The sequence below is a fragment of the Giraffa tippelskirchi genome, chromosome 10, assembly GCF_054371585.1.
Source record: "Giraffa tippelskirchi isolate mGirTip1 chromosome 10, T2T-mGirTip1v1.2.pri, whole genome shotgun sequence".
Taxonomy (NCBI): Eukaryota; Metazoa; Chordata; class Mammalia; order Artiodactyla; family Giraffidae; genus Giraffa; species Giraffa tippelskirchi.
In genome coordinates this window covers 141,635,364-141,647,908 of record NC_137284.1, presented here as the reverse complement: position 1 = coordinate 141,647,908, position 12,545 = coordinate 141,635,364, and the positions used below count along the sequence as shown (strand labels likewise).

The 12,545-nt window shown below is 41.3% G+C and overlaps 1 protein-coding gene across 2 annotated transcripts in view; it reads right to left on the bottom strand.

Annotated features, from left to right (window-relative positions):
• LRGUK (leucine rich repeats and guanylate kinase domain containing) overlaps nt 1-11,831 on the bottom strand; it is a 121,443-nt gene extending 109,612 nt beyond the window's left edge. For both annotated transcript variants that reach the window (XM_081532923.1, XM_081532925.1), the window contains exons 1-3: nt 11,650-11,831; nt 10,782-10,989; nt 471-527 (exon numbers count right to left, since the gene is read on the bottom strand). The gene's annotated coding sequence lies outside the window, so the exon portion shown is untranslated. The remainder of the gene's footprint in view (nt 1-470; nt 528-10,781; nt 10,990-11,649) is intronic.
• Between the last annotated feature and the right edge of the window lie 714 nt (nt 11,832-12,545).

Sequence of the window (12,545 nt, the reverse complement as noted above, 5' to 3'; positions counted from 1 at the left end):
ACTTTCCCAAATGTACCCAGAATAACGTTTAACTAAATGTCTGGGCACCCCATGGCCCAGTCAAGTTGACGTATAAAATTAACCATCACAGAAGGTGATACTTATAGGTGTTTTCTAAGTAAAGCATGGAAAGAAAGTCCTTTGGAGTCTGTGAAAAAGAACAAGTCACATTCTTTACTATCATAGTACCAACCACCCTGTCCAGCCAAGTGGGCTTGAACAGCAGCCTCCATTTCATGCCCCATTGGCCTGGGGAGCACTCTGGCTTCCCTTAAGGTCTGTGATGACGCAAACCACTAAGAGTATTAAAAAGTCTAGGATGTACATAGAAATGATAACAACAACAATAATATAGCCACACTTGCATGAAAAACTATAAGTAGGTAAGAGGTAGCTTTCAAATACTTTCCCCTTCAAATGAAACAGTCTATATTCAAAAGTAGAAAGAAGATGGTAAAGAGAAACCATACCTTGAGTCATGCCACAGGGCCTTTAAGTGAGTCACAGGATGCTGGCAACATACTTTTCTGGAAAAAATAGAAATCAGTAAGCATCAGAAGAATAGGTCAGGATTCTGACCTTTGGCATCTCACCACCATTAGGTATCCAGGTGAGCAAATTTTTGCTTGAATTATTTATCTGCTTTGTAAAGAGCCTTGCAGATACAAACAGCTCTGAATATGCATAGTATTTTCATGACAAATAAATGGAGGCTTCGGGCATTTTTAATTAATTATTGAGGTTCCCTCAAGCAGCTCTCACCCTGTCCTGTTCCTGACCAAATCCAGTTACCAAAGAGTCCATCTTGATTGTGAATTCATCAGAAAGGCTTATATGAAATTCTTTTGCATAAATCATCTTGGAGAAATTTGATTTTAACTATTTAGGTACTAAGCTGCTCTTTATACTATGCCTTTTAAAACTGTGGTAAAATACACAAAGCATAAAATTCACCATCATAATCATTTTTAAGTGTACCATTCTGTAGCATTAAGTATATTAACACTATCATGCAATCATTCACCCTCATAATTCTTTTCATTGTGCAAAACTGAAACTATACCCATCAAACAATAACCCCCCTTACCAATTTGCCCCTTACCTCCGCCCCTGGAAATCACCATTCTACCTTCTGTCTCTATGAATTTGACTGGTCTAGGTAAATCATATTAAGTACAATCATACAGTGTATGTCTTTTAGTGACTTATTTCACATAGCATAATGTCCTGAAAGATTATCCACGTTGTAGCATGTATCAAAATTTTCTTCCTCTTTAAGGCTGAATCATATTTCACAGTATGCATACACCACATTTTGCATCCACCACATTTTGCATCTGTTAATCTGTCAGGGGACACTTGGGTTGCTTCCACACTTTGTCTACTGTGAATAATGGTGCTATGAACATGGGTGTACAGAGACCCTGCCACAAATTCTTTTGGGTGTATACCTAGAAGTGAAATTGCTGGATCATAAGATAATTCTGTCTTAAACTTTTTAATTAACTGCCATACTGTTTTCCATAGTAGCTGCACATTTTACATTCCCACCAACAGAGCACAAGTTTTCCAATTTCTTCACATCCTCACCAACACTTGCTATTTTCTAGGTTTTTGCTTGTTTTATTTTTGTTTGATAATAGTCACCCTAATTGGTGTGAAGTTGTATCTCCTTGGGTTTTGGTTTGCATTTCTCTAATGATTAGTGATGCTGAGCATCTTTGCATGTGATTATTGCTCATTTGTATGTCTTTTTCTGAGAAATATCTATTCAAGTCTTCTGCCCATTTTAAAATCAGATTGCTTGTTTTTCTGTTGTTGATTTGTAGGAGTTTATCATATATTCTGGATACTAATCTTTCATCAGATATCTGGTTTGCAAATATCTTCTCTCATCCTAAGGGTTGCATTTTCACTCTCTTGATTACATCCTTTGATGCACAGTGTATTATTTTGATTGAGTCCAGTTTACCTATTTTTACTTTTGTTATCTGTGCTTTTGGTGTCTTATCTGAGAAATTACTGCCAAATTCAATGTCATAAAGCTTTGTCCTATGGTTTCTTTTAATAGTTTTATAGTTTTAGCTCTTATGCTTTGGTCTCTGATTCATTTTGAGTTAATTTTTATATACAGTGTTAGGCAAGGGTCCGGGTTCATTCTTTTGCATATGGACATCCAGTTTTCCCAACATCATTTGTTGAAACGACACTATTACTTTTTAAAATCTTTTCAATCCTTAAAAACAAGATTGTCTCTTCAAGCAGAGAGCATTAATGCTATACAAGACGGGACTGACTATAAGGTAGGCATTACTGAGCACCCGCAGTGTTCACTTAATAATCTATAAGACATAGACACTGGCTAGTCTCCATTTCTCCCTGCCCCTTTGGTTTCCTTCCCATCTCTATATCCCTGGAGTGGCTGATTCCTGCAGACAGTATCATCTGGATCCCTTGTCCTTTGTCTTTTCACTGATTTTTGCCAATGGAAGGTAGAGGATGGGGGGATAAGCAACAGAATGGTCAGAATTTCCCTCACAGCTGCATCTCTCTGTAACTGTGTTTTCTGTCTGAAGGTCCTCTTCCATAGCTTCAACTAAGGCACTGTTTATATACTATTCAGCATAGAGCTACATTTGCAATTTGGACATAAAAGTAAACACAGGTATGGATTACCTTCAGTTCAGTTCAGTCACTCAGTCATGTCCGACTCTTTGCGACCCCATGGACTGTAGCACGCCAGGCCTCCCTATCCATCACCAACTCCCGGAGCTTGCTCAAGCTCATGTCCATCGAGTCGGTGATGCCATCCAGCCATCTCATCCTCTGACATCCCCTTCTCCTCCTGCCTTCAATCTTTCCCAGCATCAGGGTCTTTTCCAATGAGTCAGTTCTTCGCATCAGGTGGCCAAAGTATTGGAGCTTCAGCTTCAGCATCAGTCTGGATTACCTTAATCAATAATATACATCAGAGGCTAATGGGAGAGGACACAAATATAAGACTACCCAAGTATTCTATTCCTTTTGATCTTGCTCCTTCGGTTGCCTCTCAAAGGAACCGTATCGCCCCTTGTCTCATTTCTCTTCTATGCATTTGAATCTAACTAACGGGCAAACTCAATCCACAACCAAGCCTGCTCCAGTTATTGAACTAATCTGAATGTGTCCAGAAGGGGCCTCCACTATCTAGCTTATCTACTTGAATCAAATCATTCTGTAAACTACACCTAGAATTTTGTATCTTAGGGATTAATCCTGGGTGCACACATAGAATGACAGCACTTCCCACACCTACCATCTACTGCCACTGCTGATTCAATTCATAAGATGATCCTTCTGCACTTACAAATATCCCCAACTACCTCCAGGCAGCAGCTATCAGAGCTGCAGGTTTACACCTCAGAGGAGAATAATCAGTGCACCACCTGTGGGATAGTTTGTATCCCTTCCAGGGATGGCAATCTTCACAGCTTATCAGCTTACATGGCTAATTCTCAGTACTTCGCCACCTCAAAAATTCCTCTTTATGTTAATATTTTAAAGAAATAAATGGATATGGATAGCAGTTATAACTATAGGTGGAGAGAACTTCTCCATGCCCAATCAGTTCATATTGATTCAAATAATTACTAGGAAGCTGGGAGAGAGGACTTTCAAATTTGATTCATATCTCCCCATCCAACCATTTCTCAAAGAATCTGCCAAGCCTTCTTAGATAAATCCTAAACAATATTTTATATTTTCATTAGGCTTGTTTTAAAAAATGAGAGTAAAAAGACGAAATATTTTTCACCCTGGCAATAAACCTGCACAGGCCGAGAATTGGATGTCAGAATCTTTAGTAGCAGCTTCGTTATTTAGCTGATGAATTAATAGGAATTTGTAGAAGAGGAGGTAGGATTTAAAGTTAAAGCTGAATAATAATTAGGTTTTAGTGTCATTAAAATTCTACTTTCAGCTGCTACTAATTTTCTTTTTGACCACAAAAGACATTAGTTTTTCTGAGTAAAGAAGGGGGAAAAAAGTCTATATTGTTTTACAACACTTCCCACTGAAGAGGCTGCCTCTATAGTAAGAGGCAGTCATTTGAATTACCTAGACAGGAATAGATGAACAGAAGAGAGGACAATTGGGAAAGAAAAGAATGCACTGGGATGCTTGTGAATCTAAAAAGCATGAGCAAAACAGCATTACTGTTTCCAGCAGTAGGAAAACAGGTGAAGGACAGTAAGAAGAAACAGCATCCGGATCCCTACCTTGACACAGAGGGCAGAGAACACTGGACACCAAGGTGTCCATTACTGAGAAAAAGATCAGGTGCTTCGAAAGGGTAGGTTAGGAGCATCATGTAAGGCCAAAGACAAGCCCAGTTGATGCCAAATTACAGTGTGGCTATTAGTTTCAAGTCTTTAGCAAAGTTCCATCATTGAAATACTGATGGTATTTAGAACTTACTTGGGGAGAAGGACTTGGATTTATAGCATAGTTATGTTTACCATCCTTCCTTCCCCTCCACCAAACAAATGTTGATCTACTACTCATGTCACCAGGACTAGCCACCCATCTAATTCCTGGTTAGCAATATTAAATATGATAATGAAATACATTTCATTGTTCAGCAAGTCCATTAATGTATTAATTGAGAGCAAAAGAGCATAAGCATTTTAATTAGGTGACTGTAGAATCTGAGCTGTAAGCTGTCAAAGTCATAATTCTGAGCTCAACCATTCAAAAACCAAACCATCTAGGAAGAGGAAACATCACAGCATGAGAAATGTGTGGAAATCCCCAAATAGGGACTAGGCTACCACTTGCCGAATCTCAATCAAGATTGTTTAAAAACTGGACATGCTTCTTGAAGGAAGTCTGAAAAACACAAGCTTTTGGAGAAAAGCAATAAGTCAAAGAGAGTGGGTTCCATAAATGTTGAGCCACTCTGCTAGAATAGAGAAACAAGAACTGGCTTTCAAGGAGCAACTGTTAAAAAGCCAGCTTCCAAGAGAGGCTGAGATAAGAAAGAAATGACTCAGCAAGAAGATGACAGCCCATTCAAAATGAAATGTGGGCAAGAGCAGCAGCCCTTCCTAGCCTTCCTAATGGCTCCTCCGAGGGCCGATCTGTTGGCTTTGCAATCGCCCCTTAAAGACAAAAATGAACATCCCATGACCTCATCAGAGCACTAAAAGGGGTCACAATTTAGATCACAAATGGCAGTCTCTCTTAGAATTTACATACTAAACAGAAGCTTCTATTCCTGGAATTTCTCTTAGGGAGACAAGATAAGTAAGAAAAGGTGCCTATGCTAACCCTCGATCTAGCAGGAGAAACTGAACTAAGTGCAGATGATTCATCAAGATGGGTGGGTTCTGTAATACAGTGTGAGAGATACAAATGATGGAGCCATGGACCAAGAGCTAAGGGAAAGCAGAGGGGGCTATTAGCTACCCGAACCTTTTTAGAACCCGGCCATTCCCACGATTGTAGGCTAGTCAACAAGCACAATGTCAAGTCTAGTGAGGAGACAAAGGGCATGACAACGTTTCCCTTTTGTTTGGGTCCCCTAATTCAGTAGACTGACCTGAGATGCCTTCCTTCCTCAGTATTTATTAAAAAAAAACCCACAACCCCCCAAAAACCTCACTGTCATGTTTCTCAGAAGACTCTGTGGAACTGTAAATTATTTCATGTGTTTCCCTTGAAAACAAACAGTGGATGTCAACCCCTAGCAAATTAAGGAGCAGCTGCCCACCCAGTGTCACCACCATTTCTAACACAGATAAAGGGATTTCACAATAAGGGCCCTTGGTATATGGTAGGCATTACGCTAGGTTCTTTACATACTCTGTTTCTTCATATTCCCAACAATGGGAATTATTATTTCCACTTTACAAGCCAGACGACAGAATTTAAGAGGTTAGGTGACTTGCCTAAGAGTGCATACTGCCAGTAGGTGGTACAGCAAAAAAAATAAGGTCTCTGACCTCTGACCTAGGTCTCTGACCCCAAAGTCCACACTCTTTCCACCACATTCTGTGCATCCTACGGAAAACTGAAATATAATCAAGTACCACTGAAATCTCTTAGAGGAAAAAAGCTGATTAGTTTAATAAGTAAAAATAGAAACTGATACACAGGTTAAAGCATCCCTTGGTACTTGCAGACTTAACATCTGTTCCCTCAACCTCCACTGCAGCCTCTCCTTCCTAAAAGAACTTCAATCTCCTCCAGGAACCCTGCCTTCCAGGAGCCAAGTGCTACTTCTAGGAAGCTGGCCCTATTCAGCTGCAGCCTTTGCTGACTGAGGGCCTTGACTCATTTCAATCAGAGTGTCCTGTTGCTTGCTAGTGATTGGTTTAGGATGATCACATGACACTTGTCTGGCCAATGGTATGTCTCCAGTGGAGGGCCCTCTGGGTTTCCTTTAAAAAAAATGGTTCAAAAGCAGATATGGTCTCTTCTCCCATGGATTGGTGACACGCTCACATAGTGCTCTTAGAACTGTGTTAGCATGAAATCATCAATCTTTATAGTGGCAGGATGGGGTCAGAGGGAGCCTGAATTTCCTAAAATGGCCACCTTCTGCCCAGATCAAGGACCACCTTGTGTCTGTCATTATTTTCCTTGATGATGGAACTCACTCTTGAATGTTCCCAATGGTTAACCCATTACTGGAGCTATTTACTCCTTTTTTTTTTTTTCCTTTGGTGGAGTCTGGGATAGTTACTCACTTCACATTCATTTCTATTTTGTAATTTAGAGAGCTTTCTCTGTAAAATGCAGAGCAATTTTGTAGAATCCATAGGAAACATCTCTCCCACGTTCTTTTATAAGATCAAACAGATCTCTGTCAACAAAGGGCAGTCAACCCAAGCTCCCGCTTTTTAATGTGATAATGAGATAATGCCCGGTGTCTGATTTTTCTGGGGCTTTTCAAGCATCTGCAGGCTGCATCCCATGTGCAACTCTTCCCCCCAGTTCAATCCTCTCTCAGCATCCTCCTCCCATTTCTCTCTCAAATCCAAATGAATCTCTCAGTATTCTGTGTTCTTTATACTCTTAACCTTTTCACAGTACAACTTTATGCTCATAGGATACCCCAGATTTTTATCCTTAAACAAGTGCTTATGAAGGACCTACTATGTGCAAAGCACTAGGACAAGCACAGTACAAGATACAAGCCTGAGGGAAGCCCCTGACCTCAGGTAATGTATACTCTAGTAAGTGCCACAAAACACCTCAAAATTGTTAAATATTAATGAAATGTTTAAATTAATAATAATATTTTGGATATATTGGGTTAAATAAGATTTTTCATTAAAATATTAATTTTATTAATGTTGATTTCACCTCTTTCACCTTTTTAAATGTGGCTACTAGAATTACTTGTGGTTCACTGTTGTGTATTGGTTTAGTAGGACTTCAGATCTACTTGTTTATGACAAATATAAAAAAAAAGTAGTTTTAGAAGGATCTCTACTTTGTTGTTGGTGGTGTTGTTTGGTTGCTAAGTCATGTCCGACTCTTTTGCGACCCCATGGATTGTAGCCTGCCAGGCTCCCCTGTCCATGTGATTTTCCAGGCAAGAAAACTGGGGTGGGTTACCATTTCCTTCTCCAGGAGGTGATCTTCTTGACCCAGTGATTGAATCCACATCTCCTGCATTGGCAGGTGGATTCTTTCCCACTGAGCCCACCAGGGAAGTCAATTACTTATCATTTACTGTTGTGTATTAGTTTAACAGGATTTCAAATCCACTTGTTTATGACAAAGGTCAAAAAAAGTTGTTTAAGACGTAGTTTTGATGTAAGAATGAAGTAAGCTGTGTCAAGACGTCATTGTCTCATCTGTTGTTGTTGATAAGAACTAGGAGCTCGGCTGCTCAAGGGTCCTGCTGGGGGCTTATCAGTTAAAACATATGAAGAAGCAAATATGGTGAGGGGACATTTAGACTATAATACTCAGAGATGTGAGGACTATCTCAGAATTTTGATCTGGGCAAGGCGACTCTTTGTTGACCTAAATAGCTTTCCAAATCTCCTTGGGACCATGGTAAAGGTGATTCTTAGTGACAGTGGCAAAAGTCACGCAGCCACTCCTGGAGATCACTTTGCCTGCCATCACTAGGGACCATATTCCGTAGCAATATGCTCAAGCCACAAGGGACTTTGGCTTTTGTGCTAGCAGCTGGAGATCTGTTCTTGGTTGGTCAGCCATCTCTCCCAAGTACCAGCTCATAGAAAGGTACATACTGAACGAAATTTGGATCTTATTCCTTTCGTCTAATACTTTGGCCACATGATGCAAAGAGCCAACTCATTGGAAAAGACCCTGATGCTGGGAAAGATTGAAGGCAAGAGGAGAAGGGGACAACGAGGATGGTATCACAGACTCAATGGTTATGAGTATGAGAAAACTCCGGGAGATAGTGAAGGACAGGGAAGCCTGGCTTGCTGCAGTCCACAGGGTCACAAAAAGTCAGACATGACTGAGTGACTGAACAATAAAATCCTTGCCTGAATTAACAGTGCAGCTAATCTAACCTTGGATTGCTGCTGCTGCTAAGTCACTTCAGTATGTTATTTCTTTATTGGCTCACTAAGAGACATTATCCTGTATGCTACTAGCTTGTGAAATTATAATTCCTGTGGTGAACTTGTGCTAAATAAAATATTGGCAAAGACCATCTCAGCCTTTGAGAATAATTTGTCCCCAAAACAAAACACTCACATTCTATTTTTATCGGTGAGGCAATGAGGTAGTGAGTAGTTTGGGTGACATGCCACCATGGGAGTTCTTATCCACTTTTACTCGGCCTAGTAAGTTTTGGTGATGAGATTGTATGAACTTTGCTCACGATTACCAGGCTTCCTGAATACTTAAGCAAGCAAGGAGTTAAGTATGATCAGGTATGAGTTAAGCATATTCTTCTGTTATGCTTCACTGTTGATTTTAACCAAGGCTTTTCTTACTCTGCTTTAAAGAAAAGTGCTTTCTCATTCTGGTGCTAAAAGCATCCAAGGTCTTCTTCCCAGATGCTGCTTCTTTTGTCTCTTTCTCCCGATGCATCAATTAAGAATACTTTGATGACCGGAGCTTCCTCTGTCAGAGAGCTCAGTACTCATCAACTAATCAACTCTCCAAAGAAAGCTGAGCTGCTATGTCTGACTTTGCTTTTTTTTTTTAACAAATGGAAAGAGAGTGTGGTTTAATGGGATAAGCAAAAGACTGGGAAATGGATTGGATACCTAATAGTTTCCCCTCCTCTTCCTTCTAAATTTCATGCTGTATTTCTCGACAACCGTCAGAAGCCTATCCTTCCACCTTCATGGCTTGTTATAGACCTGATGGCTTTGCAATGCTATAGAGGACAAGCTTTTTGAAGATAATTTTAACCATTTTTTTGTTTAAATTAAACTCAACATGTAGTGCCAACAAAGCACATCACGTGATTGATGAGGGGAGTGTATGAAAAGCAGTGATCATGTGTGTGCTGCAAAGTCAAGGACACTACATCACTACAGCCACCAATGCCAGGGTGTAACATGTAACATAAAAACAGAACACACATCCAGAAAGGAATGAACTATGTCTTTGCTTTCTTACTCTCTCGGTGGCTCTTCTGCTTCTTACTTCCTGCTGTGGCCCAAAGAGCAAAGTGGGGAGATCACCCTCGGGGGCTACAGGGCCTCAGACTTCAGTTCATGCTTTTGTTTTTCCAGTTAGGAGAGACCTTTCTTGATAAAAAGTTATTCATTTCATTACCTGCCTTCCACAGAAGCAAGGTTCAAGCAGTTTTTCTCACCAAATTTTTTTCTTTGTTAACAGTACTTTAAAGGAAAACAACCCATATTTGAATAGATTAGAACTTCAAATGGATTAACAGTGTTTTTTTCCCATTTCATTTCTTGTATAGTAGAATTGTTATTTTTCAGCTGGCTTCAAATTGTCAAATCTCTTGTCTAGGTGAATACCATATTTCTTCCAAGTTCAGCTGCCTGCTGGACTCCTCTGCTTGGGGCCCTCATAGACACCCCATAGTCAGGTGTGTGTAGAAGAATTGAAATCAAGCAGGACCCTGTATGGCTCCTGGACATGGAAGCCTTTCTGTCCCGTTTCTTGACTTCAACCTCTGTGACCTTCCCTGAGTCTCAGAGGGTAGATTTGGAACAGCTGCTAATCTAAGCAGCAAAGGGATGCAAAGAAGGGAAGGGACAGCCAGGAAACATTAGTGCAGCCTTAGGGCAGGGCCTCAAGGGATAGCCGGAACAGTGTGTTTATGCCCTTTACAGAATGAAAACCCAGCACATGGAAGATGTCAGCATTCTTCATACCAGAGAAGCCCGCCTCAGGCCAGACTAAAGGAAGGTCAAGATTACCTGGGGCCACATTTAAGGAATGCAGGCCCTGAACACACTCTAATCATATCAGCAATCCCATCCTTGAACTGTTGTCATAAAACTCTTCACCAAACTCCCCTGGGTGGGGAGACAGTTTTTGAGAACAGGAGCCCACTGTGTCCCCTCCTTGCCTGGCAAACCATAAAACAATTCTTTTCTACTGCACCAAAACTCTGTCTCTGAGATTTGATTTGGTACCAGTTTACAGAGGCTGAAACTTGGCATTAGAACCTGTCAACTCCCCCCACACGGCAGGGAGTTCCTCATTGAATGTGTTAATGGCACTATCGTCCTCCCAGTCACCAGGCTCAAAATGCTGTCAATTCCTCCCTTTCTCTTCCTCTCCACTCATGAACATTTACCAGGTCAACAAAGACTTTTTACCCTTTGTCTTCATCCCCTATTCTCTGTTCTGCTGCCATTTGCTTCTTTCAGTCCTTCTTTGCTTCTTTTTCAGATGATCCTTGTGGCTTCTTACCTGGGCGCTGCTTGCCTCTCATTTCCCTAAGGAAGTGTGGCCAAGTTCATTGTCTTGTAGAGGCTCCAATCAAGTCACTTCCAGCATCCAATCTGCTTTCCCATGACCTACAGACTAAAGGCAGACACTAGAATCACTTCCTGCCCTAGTGGATGTAAACAAATACAAACACAACACAAATCAGCTGAGAAACAAACTCCCCCAGACAAATCTCTCTACGCCTGGCCCCAGTACAACTTCCCCGTGCTCTTGTTCAGACTCTTGTCCCAGTACAACTTCCCCGTGCTCTTGTTCAGACTCTTGTTTCCAATAGAACTGAACTGCAGGATGCTCCTGAAATGAGAGCACATTCTTAACTCCAGAAGCTTGTGCTATTCTCTTCACCTGGGGTTCTCTTTTCCCATGTCTAAACATATAGTCCTACAAATCTGTATTAGTTTGCTAGGGCTGCTGTAACAAAGTGCTGCAAACTGGGTGGCTTCTTAGAACAGAAACTTATTGTGTCACAGTTCTGGAAGCAAGCCCAAAATCAAGGTGTCAGTAGGGCCATGTTACCTCCTAAGGCACTAGGGCAAGATTTGTTCCAGGCCTTTCTCTTAGCTTCCGGTTAAGTTCCTTGGCTCGTGGCAGCATAATTCCAATCTTCATATGGCATCTGTGTGTGTGTGTGTGTGTGCGTGCGTGTGTGCGTCCAAATTTCCCCTTGTAGGACACCACTCACACTGGACTTAAGGGCTCATTCTACTACAGTATGACCTTATCTTAACTACTTACATCTACAATGACCCATTTCCAAATTACGTCTTATTCTGCAGTACTGGGGGGTTAGGATTTCATCATATTAACTTTGATTTGATAAAATTCAACCCATAACATCATCCTAACAGCCAAGCTCAGATGTCACCTCCTTCTGGAAACATCCCAGGTGTAGTCTCCATCTCCTGACTCTTGAGTTTGACATAATCTCTATTCCTCTTTGATGACCTTTGGCCTAAGTAGCCCCCATAACTTTTCTGTGCTTTATGACAGAAGCACTAGCTTTGCATCTGATTCAGGTACTTGAATGGGCTCCAAGATGTTTTTTGAAGGGAATGTTGACCCTGCTTGCAGGGCCACTAGTTCCCACATTCAGCTCTCATCTCCCTCAGAAGATGCAAGAGAAGCACATGTGGTTCAGAGAGGGCGCTACGTGGCCTTGTGAACCTGCTGTGTGTGATGAGGGGGTGTCCCAGTGACAATATCCAGACATGACAGTTGTGCCTAGAAACAGTGCTGGAGTTCTGAAGACAGTTCCTGAGGCCTCCTTCACTTCCAACTAACTACTCAAAACTGTACTTCCAGCTGCTCCCATGAAAAACTGAGCTTGCTTTGAGCTATGCTCGTCCGCTCGCCTGTAGCTTTCCCGACTGGAGCAGTTAATCTGCTATTTAAGATGCAGATCTTGATTTCTCTCCACAGCCTGCCCAGGCACATTTTGCAGTTTTGATTAGAAGATAGTGCCCTGTGTGTGGGAATTGAGTTGGGTCACACCATTTAATAAAGCTATCATGACTGATGCGAGCACTACACACAAAGCGAACAGGAGGCACATGGCTATACTCTTTGTGGCATGAAATCATGCAGCTTCCACTTGGGTAGGGACCTTTTTGATGTCACAGGGTGAGGGATTA